This window comes from Lycium barbarum, chromosome 9 (genome assembly GCF_019175385.1).
Source record: "Lycium barbarum isolate Lr01 chromosome 9, ASM1917538v2, whole genome shotgun sequence".
NCBI classification, from domain to species: Eukaryota; Viridiplantae; Streptophyta; class Magnoliopsida; order Solanales; family Solanaceae; genus Lycium; species Lycium barbarum.
In genome coordinates, this window is record NC_083345.1 from 30,627,500 (window position 1) to 30,645,826 (window position 18,327).

An 18,327-nucleotide genomic window follows, 5' to 3' on the forward strand; every position below is an offset into this window, starting at 1 on the left:
TGAGGTAATCCTAACCTTATGGCGGCAAAACGTTTCCTTTGCCCTCAGATATAACGTACATCTCTTCAATTATTACACTTCCGTCCACGTACGTGTCTTTGTTGAATTGGCTACACTGGTCGGTTCGATTTCGAATTGGCCCATAATAGTGGAAACCAGTTAAAATCCCCTAATCCTTCCTTAATTTTCTTTTTACACATACCTCAAATTCCTCTCTTCATTTTTCATTCTCTGAAATCCACCTTGTCTTTTAACCAATTTCTTGTCTTCCAAAATTCTTAATCACCATCATAAACAATATGTCCAGGATCAAACCTTCATCCACTTCAGTTCCATCTTCTTCATCTGCCTCTTTACAGCTGTCCGCCATCGATGGTTCCACCGGAGGCAACCCTTGGGCTCCTGTCAAAGAAACTTTTTATTCGTACATCCCCAGTTCGTTCAACTTCAATGAAGATTTTACCCCTAAAAAGGTGCACTCAAAGTGATAGAGGTGAGATGGCCAAAAACTATCCTTCCTCTATTACTGTTGCCATTCTCAAGACCGTTCGTGAAGACTGCAACTGGAGAAAACTCTCCCCAATCATTGTTCCTGACCCAGATGACCATGTCACCAAAATTGGGCCAGGCTTTTCGAATGTATACACATACTCATTTACATTTGGCCAGGTACTAGCAATTGATCCGGTGATCATAGAAATGTGTAAACACTGCAATGTCTACCTTGCCCAAATTGGCCCGCCTGTATGGAGAGCAGTATCCTGCATCCGATTCCTAGCAGATAAAGCGAACTGCCTTTTTACCTTGGACGATTTCATAAAGGTTTATACCACCAGAACATTCCGGAGAGGAATTATTACCGTATCAAAATGTGGTAAATCTTCTCTTATCACCAGCCTCGACGATGACAATGATCATGGCGAAATGGAAAGATTTTTTGCCGTTCCTACAGCAGAAATTTTTGAAAAAGAAGATATGCCCATACAGAAAGTATGGAACCTAACACGTAAGTATTTACCTTTTTAAACTCCCATTTCATCTTTGAGGTTGCTTATTTTTTTTCTCGTTTGTAAAGATAACAAAATCAAGCCTCCCATCGATTTGCATTTCCCTGTATGGGTGCAAACGCTTCTAGATGTTTCAAGCCGTGAGTCCCAAACATGGAAAGAGATTTGTCGTGACCGGTTGAAGCCCAAAAATCACGGTAATCTCATGTACATCTTTTCCTTAAATGCCCTCAAACTCTTTTTCTCCTCTGAATGCAATCTCTTATCTCTAAATATCCTCGAGGTTTACCCAAAGGAACCATTCAACCACGGGTTGTCAAGATGGACCCCATTTTGGACCTAGCGGCTACCGCCCAGCCAATTGCCCATTCTAACGTGGTCATGGGTTCAGCTAACATTAAGAAGACGAAGAAGAAAAAACCCTCCGGGTCTTCAAAGAAACTAGTAACTAATGCTTCCGCACCAACTTCTTCCACTCCTTTCAAAAGAAAGAGGAACCCCAAGGAAGAAACTTCCACAGGAGTAAACGCCACCCCTGAGACTAGAAATGTCTTGACCTTGTCAATTCCCTTTGTTCCTGACATCGCTGTAGTTGATGATGATGAAGAAACTAAAGATGACGACATAGTGGCCAAGAGGGTCAGGGTGGGGTCTGCTCCGGAGATTCAACTTGCTAGTCCACTGCTTCCCTCTCACTTTGGTGCGAAAAACCTTGATCATCTCTTTACCGAAGCTGACACTTCTGTTGGTGGGAAGCCTTTTGCCAAAAGTCCCCAGGCCGCATCTTCAAGATCTTTGGAACCCAACATCCCCATAAGGCCTTTATCTCCCAGAGTTGCTACTCATGTACCAAGGGATCATGCCTCTTCTCGATATCGATTGGTCGACATTTTTCCTACTCCAAGTGTCAATCCAAACTAAGTTAAAATGTCATCATTACAGTTCCCGAAGATACTAACCTTCTTTTAAGGCCTGTTAGTATGGCTAATTATTTGAAAGCTTTGGTCTTGGAATCAGACAACAAGAAAATAGACGGTGTTTCGTGAAAGTATATTTTAAGTGAAGGCATTCATACTTCCTCACGGGTTAGATTCTTACCACCTTATTTATCCGTTTATCGATTTCCTTTTTTATAAATACTTCTGATCCATATTTTCCTTTTTTTTTCCCTTTATTTAGGTCGGAGTCCTTATTGGTGAAAATCTGAAACACTGCATTGAAGATTTCGATAGGTTGACTAGAAACCTAGAGCACAAGAATCATGAGATTGAATTCTACAAGTCTGAGCTCAGCAGAAGGGACTCTCAGCGTACCGGTGTTATCCCGACCTTAAAATCTGAACTTGAGCAGATGAAAGAATCCATTCAGAAAGCTAACCAAGATCTCAAGCAAATGAAAGAAGAAAAAAAAACCTTCAGCCAGCAGGCCGATGGGCTTCAAGAACATATCGCTAAGCTCTAGTTTGAATTTGACTCCCAAGACAAGGTCTTGCATCGCAGTGTGCAGAATGAATCTTTCTTAGATGCTGAGGTTTGGAGACTAAATGCTGAGTTTTCCACCGTTGATGAATAAAGGAGTGCAATGGATCAAGAGCATAGATATCAACTTGCTTTATGGAAAAAGAAAAGTTATCAACAATCTCTTGGAGATTCAAAGGCTGCGAGCTGAACGGGGTGTACGAGTCAAAGAGATCAATGTTTTTCAAGCTGAACATGAAGAAGCTCTGCTGCAATGGGATAAAGCTCGTGCTTCTGTTAAAGTTCAAAAATCTTGGGTTATTCTTTATGCTGAGTATACAACTTGGCAAGTCTGAATGTATACTCTTGAACAAGTCAAACAAGGAATTGATAACCTCGATGACAGAATAGAAGAAGCCCGTAGGCTCGAGCTAAAAGCCTCTGTAACATTGCCTCCATCTCCGCACCTTGACTCTGATGATTCCAATGGCGAAAATGCCATAAGTGATGATGAAGGTGTTGAGACCGAAGAAGATGCCCCCTCGAGCCTAACTCTTTCTCCACCACTATCACGACCCAGCTGGGGGCCGCGACGGGTACCCGGGGCTAACCACCGAGCATCGCTCGTGCTATCATTTCCTTAACCCATTTAACAATCATTCATCGATTCCTTGTTAACTAAAAAAAAATCTGGTCTTCATTACAAAATATAATGCTCTAACACAAGAACATATTTCAATATACTCATACACATACATACTATCCACGTCATGGAACCACATAATCCCACATCGAGTATCTACGAGCCTCTATTGGATGACATATACCAATATACACAAAAGGATCAACCGAATAGCACCTCCGGAATAGTGGAGTGCTCCTGAAAATTTGTAGATGGCTCCTACGGATCTGCAGCGTCTCCCTGTCTACCTGTGGGCATGAGCACAGCATCCAAAAGAAAAGGATGTCAGTACGAACATTGTACTGAGTATGTAAGGCATACATCAAGAAATAAAGGAGAGAATAAGAAGATAAAGTAAGCGCAAGAAGATAACCAGTAACTGCTTGCCTCTTAAGGCGGATTCATGCATGCATACTCATAAAATATCATATCATATCTTGCTGCGGAACGTGCAGCCCGATCCATATATCATCACATATCAATATAATGCCGCGGAACGTACGGCCCGATCCATCACCCATATATCCCGCGTCCGGGCATCCCGCGTCCGGGATGAGATTATAATATGCCAACTGACCAGGTGGCTATGCGTCTATAGCGTCTCACCTTTCCCCATATCCCCTGAATACATATACATAACATATACTTATATAATATACATAGCATGCATGAGAGCCCAAGAAAATGCTATGGCTCTATCGGAGTGACGTAAGGTCGGTAGTCTCCGACTATATTATGGATTAATCATGATCGTCATGTCTCACCTTGAAGGGACAATTATTATAAGGTGGGACTATCAATGAAGAGTACCGATATGAATAATAACATCAAGAGGAAACATAAGATAGGGTCATAATCTTATAAGAAGGCAATCCATATGTTTGGAATCTTAGAGAAAATGTAGTCATCATTCATGAATAAAATCGAGAAGTCAATAGATGGCTCAACATTCTCAGGTCGTCTTTGAAATCGTAAACTTGGAACCTTTAAACATAAAATCGTTCTCATCATAACATTCTCATCATAGTATACTCATGGTAATATGCTCATCATAGTATATACATGAAGACTCTAGAACAACTATACTTTATCGAGGTGACAGAAGGTCGTGAACCCTCGATCCCATTATGAACATTTATAACCATTATGCCTCACCTCGAAGGGATTAATGTATGAGGTGAGTATAAGCAAGGAATGACATCATATCACTACTAAACTCATAACATTGCTCTTATCTCGTATAATTATTCATGATCTTGGACTCTTAGCCTTTAGGAATGTAGGAGAATCATGAGGATGAAAGAAGAATCATGTCCTAGGATTCATGCCATGGAAGAAAAGGACTAGCCTCACATACCTTGGACGTTTACCATTCTTATCGCTTTCTCGTTTCCCTTATGATGCACTCGTGTATACCTTCAAGAGAGTTCATGCCGTCGTTAGTTAAGCAATTATAAGAACGGACTTCTATTTCTAGGGAAAATTGGGCAGCATCTCCTTTGTTTCTATTACATTTCTCATATTCTATTTCAGTCCCCAAACATTCACAACAATAATCACAATATAGAAACCAACAATCATCACTTATATACATTTAGCAAAATCCACCAATTTCCTCCAATTTCTCCACATTTAGTGGTTTTAGCCTATCACCACATCTCCTCATACGTCACACTTATCCCATGGTCTAAACGTTTCTTATAATGTATTCATGATCACAACATATCAACATTCATGATTTCCCTCCAACTACCATTCGCTTGTGACACTACTCATCCTTTTAAAACTCATTTTCCATGTTTTTCTACAATCCAAGCATCTTAGCCTTCCAATACCTTAAGAAACATAGTAAAATCATGAAACATACCTTAGATGATGGTGGAACAAGATTTGAATGGAATTCTTCCTCTTGCACCAAAGTTTCACTTCACCTCCTTAGGGTTTTCTTGAAGAAGATGAATCCTACTTGAGTTTCATATGCTTTGCTCCATGGATTTTATGTTGTTGATCTTCAATTCCCCTTGAATTTTTCTTATGGAAGAATATTAGAGTATTCTCTAGAGGGCTTGAAGTGAAGAGTGGAAATGAAATGAAAATAAAATGGAAAGGGGCCCTTATATTTAAAATTGAAATCTGGCCGAGGGACTTTATACCGACCAACATACGGTCCGTATAATTTTTACTGACCGTATGTTGGACCATATGTTTGGTCTAGTGAGCTATATTGTGCTGGGCCAAATCCACGGTTGGACATACGGTCCGTGGATTTTATACGGCCAGTATGTCTGGCCGTATGTTTGCCCAGTTTTTCGAGACTTGTTCTCGTCGACTCGTTTGATCTCCGATTCTTATGGAACCTTCTTAGTACTTGCTTAACACCTCAATACCAATCTAAGGGACGTTATTACTTAAGACATCATTATGCCCTCGTTAACTCGTTGCCCGAAATTCTTGTCCGATATACAACATGCGACTCGCTTTCCCTTAATAACTTTCGTTCCTCATCTCGGATGTCTTTGAGAATCTTAATTAGGGCCATTTACACCCTTATTGCTTGCCAAAACATCGCATATATTATGTCCTTTGCTCACCCACTCACTGTACATGTACGAAGGATTTCCAAGGTGTAACAGCCACTAACCAACCTTGTCACCTCCGATGCAGCTGATCATGATGAGGGGAGCGTTTCCCCGGAAATTTAAGCATGTATTTTCTAGTCGTTTGGTTTGGCCCATACAACTTTTAAGACAATGGTTTTTGTAAGATTTTACTCTGTTTTTATCAAGTCTTGACCTTTTATGATGGTTTTTGACATTGATTTGACTTTTGCTCTACTGTTAGGGAGATTTTTAAACTCAACCTTTAGTTTTCAATTTGTGTCGGGCATTTTTCCACCGACCTTTATTTTTATTCGGGAAATAACTCTACCGAATAAATTCTACTAACAAGGACCTTGTATTTATGCTTATGAATAGGACGTCTCCTAGTCATCTTTGTTCTTAAAAAACGAGCTCTTCTATTATTTGTTTTTGCGAGGTAATAGTCTTTTATTGACTTTTGAACTTTTCTATTGCAATTTACAATTGTAACAAAATTTTGAAAAACACAAAAGAATCTACTAAGGTGCTAAGGTTCCCCAGGGAGTTATGAGTTCTCTCTATGGGATCAACTCCTGGCAACAGTCCCTTGTATTCTTGTGCTAAGAATTTATATTATCTTTTATGAATATTACATTCTTTCTTCTAATTGCTCGATGGTATGGAATAACCCCCTCAGTGTTTGAGTACGAAAATGAGGGCTTGAACAGTGAAGTATTTCTTATGACTGTCCCCAATTCAATATTACTAATCAAGCTCCCATCCTTTAAAAAAGAGTAACAAGTTTTACATTGTAGCCTCATTAAAAACCTCGCCGGAAAAACACTTGTTGGACAAAAACCGGTCTAAGGGAAAAAGAGTGCAGCACGTATTTTTAGAATTCATTGAATGGGTTTTTGAGTTTGCTATTTCTGCTTTCTCGTACCATCACGATTGTACCTGAAGAATACGTTAGTACAAGCAGAACGAATTTGATTGAAACATACCTGTTAACAATAGTACCACTTCAAATGACTAACATTCCAATTGTTTGACAACTTATTTCTGTTTTTCGTTTCCAATTGGTACAAACCTTTCCCTATTATGTTTGCTATCCGGTAAGGTCCTTCCCATTTCGGACCCAGCTTTCCAACATTCAAGTCTCTGGTATTAAAAGTGACATTCCGTGGGACCAAATCTCCCACTTGGAAGTATCTGTGCTTGATTCAACGATGATAATATTTACCCATTCTTTGCTTTTGAGCAATGATCCTGAGCAAAGCCATTTCCCTATGTTCTTCCAGTAGATCCGGATTGACTAGTAAAGATTCATTATTTTCTTCTTCATTGGTGTGGGTATACCTTAAAAATGGCTCTCCTATTTCCACTGGGATCAAGGCCTCAGCCCCATACACCAATGAAAATGTAGTTTCACCCGTGCTAAATTTCGTAGTTGTCTGATGTACCCACAATATTTCTGGTAGCAACTTCCTCAATCTTCCTTTTGCCAATTCCAACCGTTTCTTTAAAACGATTGTCTTGTTGGTTGATTCAACATGACCATTTGCGTTCGGATGGTAAGGAGTTGAAGTGATCCGCTTGATTTTCAAATTATGTTATCTTTCTGCCCACGAACTGCGGCCCATTATCACAGGTTATTTCCTTAGGGATCCCAAGGCAAATGATATGATCATAAATGAAATCAATAACTTCCTTTTCTCGTATTTTCTTGTAAGCTCCTGCCTCCACCCATTTAGAAAAATAGTCAGTCATAATAAGCAAAAACTTGACTTGACCAGGCACCGTAGGTAACGACCCCACAATATCCATCCCTAACTTCATGAAGGCTAAGGTGACACCACTAGGTGCAACTGTTTGCTCGTGATTAATCATCGGAGTGTAACGCTAGCATTTATCGTATTTCTGTACAAATGCTTTTGTGTCTTCCTTCATCTGGGACCAATAATGACTTGCCCTAATTAATTTTCTCACCCACAAACTCCTTCATGAACCTCTCTCATCACGTAATCCATTTCCCCTGGTCCCAAGCACCTGGCCAGTGGACCTTAAAACGACCTTCTATACAACTGCCCATTCACCATGCAATATCGAGCTGCCTTCGTCCGTAATGCCAGGGATTTTTTTGCGTCATCTGGTAGCATGCCATCGCACAAATAATCTATGTATTTGTTACGCCAATCCCAAGTCGGGTTGGAAGAATTCACTTCATCATGGCTAGAATCCAATGTTGAATTCAATAATTGCACCACTTTTCCTGAGCTGATCCCTTCAGCTCAGTCGATGACCCTAAATTTGCAAGGGCATCAGCTTTCATATTTTGTTCTCGTGACACAGCTCCATTGTCCACTCCTTGAAACGGCGCAGCAACATCTGAACCTTATTCAAATACTTCTGCATCTTGTCATCTTTTATGTTAAAAGTACCATGGACTTGATTGACCACCAAGAGGGAATAATTTTTGGCCTGAATGACCTCATCCCCCAAGCCCCGAGCGAATTCCAAACTTGTAATCATTGCCCCGTACTCGGCTTCATTATTAGTTAACTACACAGTTCTAATTGCCTGTCTAATTATATCCCGGAGGGAGTTTTTAGCACTATACCTAATCCAGACCTTTTTACGTTGGTTGCCCCATCCGTAAATAAGGTCAAAACCCTAGGTAATGCACCAGAAGAAATTATAAATTCTTTTTCAACTTCAGGTATCATCCCAGGGATGAAATCAACTACAAAATTGGCTAATACTTGAGATTTGATTGCCGTTCGAGGCCTATATTCTATATTTTATCCACTAATTTCAACAACCCACTTTTCTAACCTACCTACAGGTTTGTGTTTTTGCAATATATTCCTTAACGGATAAGTTGTCACAACACAAATAGGACGATATTGAAAATAAGGCCTTAACTTCCTAGCGGCAGTTACCAATGCTAAAGCCAATTTTTCTAGATGAGGATACCTGGTTTCGGCGCTTGCCAAGGTCCTGCTAACGTAATAAATAGGAAATTGCGTACCTTTATCTTCACGAACTAACACCGTATTTACTGCTACCTCGGATACCGCCAAGTATAAAAGAAGTTGTTCATCCGTCAATGGTTTAGATAACAACGGTGCACTTGAAAGATACTTCTTCAAATCCTTAAAGCTTTTTGACATTCTAGTGTCCACTCAAAATCCTTTTTCTTTTTTAGCAACGACAAGAATCGATGACTCTTCTCAGAGGACTGAGAAATAAAGCGACTTAAAGCTGCCAACCTTTAGGTTAACCTCTGCATTGCTTTTACATCCTCTAATACCTTCGGGATCTCCTCTATGGCCTTTATTTTATTAGGGTTGACCTCAATCCCACGGTTCAACACCAAGAATCCCAAGAATTTTCCTGAGCCAACTCCAAAGGCACATTTTTTCGGATTGAACTTCATGTTGAACCTTCTGAGTACCTCAATCATTTCCTGCAAGTGACTTAAATGGTCCTTCAAACAAAGAGATTTAACCAACATATCATCCATGTAAACTTCCATGGTCTTACCAATTTAATTTTCAAACATACGTTAACTAAATGTTGATAAGTAGCTCCCAGATTTTTTAAACCGAAGGGCATAATATTATAACAATAAGTACAATATTTAGTGATAAATGAGGTTTTTTCTTGATCATCCGGGTTCATTATTATTGGATTATACCCGGAATAAGCATCAAAAAAACTTAGCATGTCATGTCCTGCCGTTGCATCAATCATTCGATCAATGTGCAGTAAAGGAAACGAATCCTACGGACATGCTTTATTCAAATCTTTGGAGTCTATACACATTCTTAACTCATTTTCCTTTTGAGATACCACCACTACATTGGCTAACTATTCAGGATAAGTTACTTCCCTGATAGATCCAATATTCAATAATTTAGTTACCTCCTCTTTAATGAAATTATTCTTGTATTCGGCTATGGGCCTCCTCTTTAGCTTTATCGGAGAAAACCTTGGGTCCAAGATGAGTTTGTGGGTCGTTACTTCCGGCGAAATCCCTTCCATGTTTAAATGGGACCAAGCAAAACAATCGATATTATCTTTAATAAATTAGTTAAAATCAAGCTTGAGCTTCGGTGATAACCCGGTGCCCAGGTATACCTTTTTTTTCGGCTACTAATAAAGAAGAACAACTTGCTCCAGTTCCTCTATGATGGACTTTGTTGCGTCAGATTTATCCGAGACTACGAACGGTCTCGGTACTCCATAATTTTCAACTTCGTCATGCTCTCTAACATTTAGCCTAGTGTCTTCCACTTCTTGTGATCTCACAATTTGTGCATCTATCGAGCCGAATTGCTGTAATTGCTATTTTTCTTCAGTTTTCGTACCTTTCTCATTTGCTGAAGGCGATTCATTCCTCTCATGCTCTAGCCTTTCCAGCAATTCAATAGCAAATATTTCTTTTGTTGCCGATTACTTACCCTGAATTCGTCTGATTACATCCGACGTAGGGAACTTGAAAAGCAAATGCCATGTCGAAGGCACTGCTTTCATATCGTGTATCCAAGGCCTTCCAAAGATCACAGTATAACTCATTTCCCCATCAGTGACATAGAATTGGTGTGTTTGAACATTCCTCCTACATTGATTGGTAATATAATTTCCCCTTTTACTGTCTCACTTGCCATATTAAACCCAATAAGTACTCTAGAAGATGGTGCCAGTCCGTCCAGCATCGACAATTGTTCCACCACTTTCCATCGGATGATATTTGCTGAACTACCTAGATCAATCAAAATCCGTTTGACCTGAAAATCCATAATCATGACAGAGGTTACCAAGGCTTCATTATGTGGAAGAGTAACGCCATCCACATCTTCATCAGTGAATACGATCGCTTCTTCCGAAACAAAGTTCCACGATCTCTTTTCTCGTGTTATTGACAACTTCGTCTTTTTCGTGATGAAAATAGTTCCTGCGAGCTCGGTTCCTTTCATTATGATGTTGATTACCTAGCTAGGCTAGCTCTAATCAAAATGTTTGCTTGGACCCTTGCTCTTTCCATATCCATCCCTGGCTCTATTACTCAATAATTCCCTCAAATGTCAGTTCTTTAATAACTGTGCGACCTCATCTCTAAGGTACCGACAATCAGAAGTTCGGTGCCTATGAGTCTCGAGTGCTCCAGAAGTAGTGAATGCTGAGTCATTGCCCCTTTGGACAATGTTTCACCAAACTTTTTTAGTAGAACGGATTTAACCTCGTCAGGATGCATATTATTCCCCTTAACAGCGCATGTGTAGACGATCACATACTCTTGTGGATCCATGGTCCTATCATATTTGGGTAAATCTGGCATTTTGAACCTCTTCGGGATTAATTTAGGTGTTGCACTTGGTGGGTACGACAACTGCACATATCTCGTTGCATCCGGTACCTTCAATACCGGAGGGGCTCCTGGAATCTTGTCTATCCGGGCATTGAATGCCTTAAATTATTTTTCATTCCGATCCAATCGACTATTTAAATCTTTTTCATTATTTTCAAGCTGATTGGAAAGGGCCTCCAAGTACTGCATAATGTCTTTGTCACCTTGAGTCTCACTGCTGCTTTCCCCGTGCTCAGCATTCATATTGAGTAAGTTTGTCCCAATATTATTTCTTCCTGCTTGCAAATCAGCAATAACCTTTTGTTGTTTTTCCAGCAGGTCCAAGATTTTTGCTAACCCAGCCGCTATTTCTTATTCGTGCTCATCATTATGAGTTAAATTGTTTCCGGTATACTTGAATCCACGAGGAGAATTTTGGGCTTAATATTACACCCCGTGTCTTAGAACTATGGTTAGACATGTATCGTTAGATTTTTAGTGGAAAAACTAAAGGTTTGAATGTTTTCCGAAAATGGTTGACAACCCTACTTCGTGAAACCATAACCCCTTGATTAGTTAGGAATTTGGGAAAGTACCCTTAATGAAAGTTTTAGTACGTAGAAATACCTTTCCAACAATATACGGAACAGGCCTATCAGAGATCGGATCAGGGATATATGATCGTCACAAGATGGCTAATAGTAAGGCGCCTAAGATTCAATAGAATCAGCTAACTTTTCGAAACGTTTGCCTTCCAGCCAAATTTTGTCAAAAACCATTGAGAATTTGAGAAAACTTAAAGCATGAAAGTTGTAGCGCTTTGAAATATCTTTCCAATGGTATATTGTGGAGCCAAAACAGAGCTTTGTGCTAGGAGTTATGTTTATTTTACCGAATGCTATCAGAAATGGACTAGGGCGCCACGCCAAGCCAAAATCACATAAAAATGTAATTTTCATCAAGTCATGTAATATAGACCTAGTGCGCCACCCTGGGAGATGCCCGGGTTGACGCACTAGGCCAAATTATTCCTAAAACATTTTTTTTTTCAAATATTGTATGTACCCAACTCCAAAAAACTTTTTCCACTTCATTCTAAACCGTTGTTTTGGAAAGAAAACACTGTGGCCTTCCACAAAGCATCCAAGGTGAGTTACTACTCAAACCCCATTGATTATTACATCAATCTAACAAAGATTAACACCAGAATCACAATCTATTCCATAGATTATCGATTGAATCTTCGTCTTGGACAAAAGAACCCTAGAATCCAAATTTAAGAGTATTGAACTTCAAAAAGGTAATACTTCAACTCTCTAATCACTTATAGTTGCGAATGGATAAGTTCTTGGGAGAATCGTAAATGGGGTTGATAGAGAGTATCATATGAACTATGCTAGGGTTTTGGATTACTAACTTAGGATTGTTGTAGTCATATGGGTGATGAAGAATGATGTTACTTTCATCAAATTAAGATTGTAGAATCACCTACTGTAATAGAATAGGAATTGGGTAAAGAAAACACCATTAATGAAGGTTGTGGAGCTTTAAGCCCACTAAGTGTTTGATAAAATACTTAGGTGACCAAAGCATGGATATTATTACTAATATGGAATCCCTTTGACTTGCGTTGCTATAGATTAAAGTTGAAGGATTGACGAATGTTGTATCAAACTCAAAGGCCGGAATTAAGGTATGTGAGGCTAACTCTCTACGTTTGGGAATGTTAATTATTCTCCCTACGCTACATTATTTTACAATGTTACTAATTGCCTCAGAAATATAGTTAAGCTTAGTTCCTTGAATAGTTGCAGGACTTCTATTCTCTAGTTTCATAATTCGTTCATGACTTTCATTCCGAACGTTGTGAGCTCAGTACGTAGTTGATATAGACTCATGTTTGATACCTATGAGTCTTAGTCTAGAATAATCAACATGTTTATAAATAGTTAAAGCTTCAGTTCTTATAATCAGTTCATGAATACATGTTTGAGATCATTGCCCAATATGTCAGTGTTGTATCTTTCAGCGTGATTCTCAATTCTTTTATGTAAATTGTTTAATGATGAACACCGTGCTATTAGGCTTAAGGCCGCAGTTATGTATACGTATACTTGGTCCTGAGGCCGCAGCTTGTGAACATATATATATTGGTCCTGAGGCCATAGATTATTTACTCAAATAAACAGGTGGTTCCTCATTCAAAACAAGAAGTATTCATATCTTTACTTCCTTATTTCAATTATCAGTTTAGTTTTAGTTTCAGTATTTACAGTTCTTTCTTTCAGTTGCTTTACATATTAGTGCAATTCAAATGTGCTGACGTCCCTTTTGCCCGGGGTCTGCATCTCGCGATGCAGGTAACGATTTACAGGTTGACGATTCTTCTTGCTAGGACCTTCTCATATCAGTTGCTTGGTGAGCCCTAGTTCCCTCGGGGCGTTATCATACTTTTAGTCTTTATAGTAGTTCTGTCAGTGAGGTATGCCAGAGGCCTTGTCCCGATAAACAGTTAGTAGTTCAGTACTCTTTAGAGGCTTCATAGACTATAGTCCATTCAGTCAGATGTTTAGGAGCTTTTGTGTTAGCCTTGCCGGCTACTTATTCAGTATTTTCGCATATTTGATATTTCAGTCAGGCTTTTAGTAGATCAGCGTGTGTCAGTGTTATTTCTGCATTTAGTATGTTTGATATCACATGTTGATCCAGCCAACCAGCTGGTTCGCTCGGTCACATTAAGATAGACACCGAGTGCGGTGTTACGCCCAGGCCATGGTTTGGGGCGTGACAAAACTTGATATCAGAGCACTAGGTTCAAGTGTCCTAGGGAGTCTATGAAGTCGTGTCCAGTGGGGTCACTCTTACGTATGTAGGCGCGCCACACATGTAAACAGTTGACAACCAAGACATTCGGGATTGTCTCATTTATTTCTACTCTAGATCGTGCCATGAAGCTTAGAGCAATAAGTAACCTTTTCTTCCTATCAAATTACGTATGTTTCAAATCTCAAGCGACGAGCAGGGAATTCAAGGTCCAACTAAGGATGACTACCCATAAGGTTACAATTGTGAAGTACTTGCTGGTAGCGAATGAGACTTGAGGTGATATTGAAAGTGGAATAAAGTGTACGTCGCCCGAGAAGGGGTGTGGTATAATGAATTTGGAAGTTGAGTAATAATGATGTACTTTAGAAAGGAGAATGAGAGACTGCAAGAAGAGAATAACAGAGAAGTTAGCAAATGAGCTAAGTCTACAAGAAACGTAAATCATAGAGGCTCTCAAGGAGGTGAAGGCAGACAGTTTTCTACATGAGGTCATCAAGACCCAGTCTATCTACAACCACTGCACTAGTCCCGAGGTCCATATATGATCAGAAAGGTCAGTTCAGCCAAAAACAGAGTTTCAGAGCAACAGGCTCACAGTCACAGGCTAGTGTGGGCTACAGAGGCCCTGAGTACCCTACTTGCAACACGTGTGGTAAGAAGCACCCAGGAGTGTGTCGTTTAGGCACAAATGGTTGCTTTGGGTGCGGTCAGCAGGGCCACTTCTTGAGGGATTATCCATTAGCAAGGCAGAATAATGGAGGTAACGTGGCTCAATCCATAAATTCAGCAGCTCCTCACAATTATCAGGCCCAAGAGAGGCGTGGTGCAACAAAGTCCGGTAATACGGGGGGTGGCCAGAACTTCTTATATGCGCTGGTAGACCGTCAGGATACCGAGGCTCGTGGAGATATTATCACAGGTATGTTAACAATCTTCACCTTTGATGTTTACGCTCTTATGGATCCAGGCTCCACCCTCTCTTATGTTACCCCATACATTGCTAAGAAATTTGGGATAGAACTAGAAAAATTGTGTGAACCTTTCGAAGTGTCCACTCCAGTTGGGGAATCAGTTATAGCTAGACGTATCTATAGGGAATGTCCAGTTAAAGTGTATCGTCGCCTTACTGTAGCAGACTTAGTAAAATTGGAGATGGTAGATTTTGATATAATCATGGGCATGGATTGGTTAGAGTCTTGTTATGCCACAGTGGGTTGTAGGACCAAGATAGTAAGTTTGGAATTTCCTGGCGAACCAGTTTAGAATGGAAGGGTGATGTAGTAGCACCTAAGGGTAGGTTTATTCCTATCTTAAATCCAGAAAGATGATCTCTAAAGGGTATATCTATCATCTAGTCCAAGTTAGGGATGCAGATGCTCAGACCCTTACTCTCCAGTCCGTACCAATTGTAAATAAGTTCCCAGAAGTGTTCCCTGAGGGTCTTCCTGGAGTTCCTCCTGATAGGGAGATTGACTTTGGAATTGATCTACTTCCCGGCACTAAGTCGATATCTATTCCGCCTTATAGAATCGCTCCAACAGAGTTGAAGGAGTTAAAAGCCCAGTTGAAAGATCTTCTAGATAAGGGATTTATAAGGCCAAGTGTCTCACCTTGGGGCGCACCGGTCTTGTTTGTCAGGAAGAAGGATGGGTCTCTGCGTATGTGTATTGACTATCGTCGGTTGAATAAAGTCACTATCAAGAACAAATACCCTCTTCCCAGAATAGATGCTTCATTCGATCAACTTCAGGGTGCCCAGTGTTATTCAAAGATTGACCTCAGATCAGGGTACCATCAGTTTAAAGTTAAGGAGGTGGATATTCCTAAAACAGCTTTCAGAACTCGTTATGGGCATTTCGAATTTTTGGTGATGTCATTTGGTTTGACGAATGCGCCAGCAGCTTTCATGGACCTTATGAATAGTGTCTTCAAGCCTTATCTTGATTTGTCGTTATTGTGTTTATTGATGATATCTTGATTTATTCCCTTGGTGAGACTGACCATGCAGAACATCTCAGAATCATGTTGCAGACACTGCAGGATCACAAGCTAAATGCGAAATTTTCCAAGTGTGAATTCATGTTGAAATCAATAGTGTTTTTGGGCCATGTCATCATAGGCGAAGGCGTGAAAGTAGATTTCAGAAAATAGAGGCAGTGCAGAATTGGCCTAGACCCACCTCAATATCCAATATAAGAAGTTTCTTAGGTCTAGCAGGCTATTACAAGCGTTTTGTAGAGGGATTTTCCTCTATCTCATCCCCTTTGACTAGACTGACTCAGAAGAAGGTCAATTTTCACTGGTCAGACGCTTGCAAGAAAAGTTTTGAGGAGTTGAAGAAGAGATTAACTTTAGCTCCAGTCTTGACGCTACCAGAGGGAACTGAAGGGTTCGTGGTGTATTTTGATGCCTCAGGAGTTGGTCTGGGATGTGTTTTAATGCAGCATGGCAAGGTTATAACTTATGTGTCGAGACAACTTAAGCTCCACGAGAAGAATTATCCGACTCATGACCTTGAGTTAGCAGCTGTGGCATTCGCGCTAAAGATCTGGTGCCATTATTTCTGTGGAGTGCATGTTGATATTATCACAGATCACAAGATTCGACAATATATTTTCAAGGAAAGGGAGTTGAATATTAGACAGAGAAGATGGCTCGAATTGCTTAAGGATTATGATGTTGATATCCTCTATCATCCGGGGAAAGCAAATGTTGTAGCCGATGCTCTCAGTCGGCATTCTATGGGGAGCTTAGCTCATGTTGAGACAGACAAGCGAACTATGACGAAGGAAGTCCACCACTTAGCAAGCATAGGAGTTTGACTTTTAGACTCCGAAGATGGTGGCGTTGTTGGTCAGAACAGGGCTGAATCCTTCTTAGTAGCCAAAGTGAAGAAAAAACAGTTTAGTGATCCCTACCTATTACATATAAAGTAGCGAATTCACAAACACAAGACTACGGACTTTGAACAAGGAGGAGATGATGGTACTTTGAGGTACAGAGGTAGACTATGCGTTCCAGACATAGATGGGCTCGGAGATCAGATTATGTCTGAAGCCCACAATTCCAGGTATTCTATTCACTCAGGTTCCACAAAGATGTATCATGATCTTAAGGAGATTTATTGGTGGAATGACATGAAAAAGAATGTAGCAGATTTTGTGGCTAAGTGTCCAAATTTCCAGCAAGTGAAAGCCAAACACCAGAGGCTTGGTGGGTTGGCTCAGAACATAGACATTCCCGTCTGGAAATGGGAGATGATAAACATAGATTTCATAACAGGTTTACCTCGCTATTTTCGAAAGCATGATTCGATTTGGGTGATTGTCGATCGACTTACTAAGTTAACTCACTTCTTGCCAGTGAAGACTACAGATTCAGTAGAAGACTATGCCAAGTTATATATTCAGGAAATCGTCCAATTACATTGGACTCCTTTGTTTATCATTTTAGATCATGGTGCTCAGTTTACGACGAACTTATGGAAGTCCTTTCAGAAAGGATTGAGCACAAGGGTGAACCTCAAGATAGCTTTGCATCCTCAGATAGATGGCCAGCCAGAGCATACTATTCAGACTCTTGAGGACATGTTGAGAGCATGTGTCCTAGATTTCAAATGTAATTAGGATAACCATTTACCTCTCATTGAGTTTTCTTATAATGACAGTTACCACTCTAGTATCCAGATGGCACCGGTTGAGGCCTTGTATGGGTGGAGATGTAGGTTGCCAATTGGTTGGTTTAAGGTTGGTGAAGTAGAGTTTTTAGGGCTAGACTTGGTCTATTAGGTTATGGAGAAAGTAAAGTTGATTCAAAAGCGTTTGGAGACGGCTGAGATTCGCCAAAAGTCCTATTTGGACATACGACTTAGAGACTTAGAGTTCCAAGTTGATGATTAGGTGTTTCTGAAAGCTTCACCTATGAAAGGCGTTATGAGATTTGGGAAAAAGGGGAAGCTTAGTCCCCGTTATATTGGGCCATATAGAATCCTGCGAAGGATCGGGCAAGTGGCTTATGAGTTAGAATTGCCACAAAAGTTGGTTGTTGTACACCTAGTATTTCATGTGTCTATGTTGAAGAAGTTCATGGGAGACCCGTGTCTGGTTGTGTTACACCTCAGGCATTTTTGCGATTGTCGTGCGGTGATTAGACTAACGCAAGCTAAGGTGTACATGAAGTCCCAACAAGTAAGAAGGGATATATAATAATTCTAATTAATATTCCGAAAGACATTTCAGACAAGGGAAGAAAGTTCGTCAAAGGAAAAGTGAAGTGTAAGTTGTGTTTGGGGAAAGCTTCTATAAGTATCGAGCTAATGATTATTTAGTAAGGTCTTGAGGATGAGTTAGAAGGTTTCTTAGATGGTTAATGAGGTATCATACAAGTGCTAAGAAGGTTCCATAAGGATTGGAGATCAAACGAA